Raw genomic sequence first — 3,363 nt, 5'->3', positions numbered from 1 at the left:
AAAAAGAGCACAAGGAATACCAATCTTAAATGATGATACTTTCCTAGCATAAGAAAATTTAAATTGTTCGACCTTCAAATCATCAACTTGGATTTTGTTACGGATATAAGCCGTAATATCCAGTGATGCGAGGTCTGGGGCGAGCCGTGAAACAAATACATGTTTTAGCTGGGGCACCCGAACACAAGTAACCGTTTTTGGTACAACACATGCAACCCTTTTTGGTACTACAGAATATGTATCTGTACTACCAGTATCGGCCGGTAATCCGGACGTTAAGTCTATATGAGGTGTTGGGGCCACTACTTTATTTTGATCGGACAGAGCGGAAGTACCTAGCGGAGCCACATCGATTCCAGCAACTTCGGATACCGAATCACTTTTTGCCCCCGATCTTAGTACCATTTGAGTGGCGCCTAAGATTGGCAGCTGAGCTGGAGTCGAATCGCGGGCAGCACCTGCCATAGAATGCCCACCGACCGCGACTGTTTTGCGCTTTGGGGAATCGGGCTCAGCTAGCATGCGGCTAGTGAGCTGAGATTCAAGCGCCACGAGCAGGTCCGTATTTTTACGGCAGTTCCGGATTAATTCCGAAACACTGCTTTTTGTGAGCCGCCTAATAGTTATTGCCTGGTTCTCGTATACAATGCATTCATCGCAGTAGTAGCGTAGGCCACTCCTCTTATCGATGGCATCACGAACCAGGCCAGAATAGCCAAGACACTTTGCGTGATAAATTTTATCACATGTATGGCAGGGAATACTTTGCTGTCCAGCCGAGATAACTTTCTTGCAATTTTTTAATGAACAGAAAGCCATTTTCGCTGACCGCGGACCACAGTGCACTATAGCAGACAAAAAATCGAAAGCGCTCAAGAACTTTTTAATAAGAGATCAAGCAGAGCGACAGAGCGGGAGCGAAACACCGAATAACTTTGATGTTAGGCACCACGAAACGATATAGAAACGAAAAGAGAGAGAGAGCGGGATTATTAACCGATTAACTCCGGTATAAAACACCTCTGAGAGATATGACCGTTGGAGTGCGTGCCGTTCCAACAGCGCTCAACGACGAAGAGAAAGACTGAAAAGAGGGGCAATAGAAAACAATAACAACACACCAGTACCGAATTAAATTATGATAAAAACTTTTTGTTTACTAAACACAAGTTAATCACGATGCACTCGCGAAGCGTACGGAAAGTTGTTAGAAAACACTTAAAGGAAACGTTAAAGAGATTTAAGTAAACCCCGGTGGTTTCAATAAGAAAAATGAAAATTCGGAGCGCAAAACAAAAACACGACCGTACTCTGTGAAGACGCACAAATAATACATATTTTCCTTACACCTAATTCGTTAGAGCGAGACAAATATACGAGCCTCTCGATTTGTTTTTACATATACAAGCGTGCATTGCCTTATGGAGCAAAATATACAGGGACTTTATTTTCTACACCCCAGTACAAATCAAATACAAAATCTCTACATGTTTCGTCTTTGGGAGGTTTTTAGTCAAAATATCTGCTATCACTTTAGTTGTAGATTTATATTTTAACAAAATTTGCCCTTCTTTAACAATCTCTCGGACAAAATGATGACGTGTGTCAATATGCTTTGTTCTGGAATGTTATACAGGATTCTTAGTTAACGCCTGTGCGCTTGGATTGTCTCCATAAACGGCGATCGGTGTGTTATCGTCTCCACAGCCAATTTTCAGAATTAGACTTTTGGCTAATGAGAACTGTTGCAGAATTTCTGATTGCAGATTGTGCAATTCTTAACAAACTCCTTGAGTTTTTTATATAAGTTGGGCCAATAACATAGTCGGGTAATTCGTTTATAGTTTTCACCAAGCCTTCTGTGTGCTCGACAATGCGTTTCTGTTATTATTAGCGACCTGTCTTCAGCGTAGTAAAATACAAATTTATTTATATAATAATTCTTAAGTGGTTTTTGAGTTTTATAAAGGTATTCTAAAGTACAATGAATTCCTATTGTTATGATAGGTTGAATGTATTCCGTTAAGGGGGTATGGTAATTACATCTTTTTGATTTTTTTTTGTTTTTCTATTCTAAATGCACAACATTTGAAGAATATTGGGTTAAAATTTTAGATTGATCCGAGTAAAACTTCCGAAGTTATAGGCAGTTGAACGTAGGTGAGTTAGCTCGTTTTGTATCCGATTTTTGGGTGTCTAAAACTTTAAAACGCTCTCCTGAAAAGTTGTCATTTCAATGTCGGTGAACACGATCCTGCAAAATCTACTGGACGAATCGTTTTGAAATTTTGCACACTAGTTCTGTACCTAAATCCTCAGGTACTGACGTCGAGTTTTTTTTACTGATTATTTTTCATTTTAAAATAACTAATATATCGAATTTTTAGGCTAAAACCACGGTTTTGATTTTAAAATGTTACCAAAAATCCAAAAATTTAATTTAAAAACAAGAAAGGAAAGCTAACTTCGGGCGGAGCCGAAGTTGATATACCCTTGCAGAATACTCTATATATTATATTCTCCAAAATTATTAATATGATGCATTCTTAATACTTATAAAATATCCCAACTTCCTAACTTTAAGAACACCAAAGTTATGGCATTTCCGATCGTTCAGTTATATGGCAGCTATAGGATATAGTCGGCCGACCCTTATGAAATTTGATAGGTCGGATTGATTGGCCAATAATAAAAGCCATAGAAAATCCCAACTTCCTAACTTAACAAACACCAAAGTTATGGCATTTCCGATCAATCAGTTATATGGCAGCTATAGGATATAGTCGGTCGATCCTTATGAAATTTGGTAGGTCGGATTGATTGGCCAAATATAAAACCCATAGGAAATTCCAGCTTCCTAACTTTACAAACACCAAAGTTATGGCATATCCGATCAATCAGTTATATGGCAGCTATAGGATATAGTAGGCCGATCCTTATGAAATTTGGTAGGTGGGACTGATTGGCCAAATATAAAAGCCATAGAAAATCCCAGCTTATTAACTTTACAAACACCAAAATTATGGCATTTCCGATCAATCAGTTATATGGCAGCTATATTATATAGTCGGCCGATCCCGGCCGTCCTAACATATATACTGCGTGCAAAGGAAAGAAGGGTGTGTGCAAAGTTTGAACTCGATAGCTTTCAAACTGAGAGACTAGTTTGCGTAGAAACAGACAGACGGACAGACGGACATGGCTATATCAACTCAGGAGGTGATCCTGATCAAGAATATATATACTTTATAGGGTCGGAGATGTCTCCTTCACTGCGTTGCACACTTTTGACCAAAATTATAATACCCTCTGCAAGGGTATAAAAACACGTCGAACATTACTCCGAGGGAATTTCAATTAAAG

This window comes from Drosophila rhopaloa, unplaced genomic scaffold, assembly GCF_018152115.1.
Source record: "Drosophila rhopaloa isolate 14029-0021.01 unplaced genomic scaffold, ASM1815211v1 contig_116, whole genome shotgun sequence".
NCBI classification, from domain to species: Eukaryota; Metazoa; Arthropoda; class Insecta; order Diptera; family Drosophilidae; genus Drosophila; species Drosophila rhopaloa.
The sequence above is the reverse complement of the archived record's forward strand: the minus strand, read 5'-3'. Positions refer to the sequence as shown.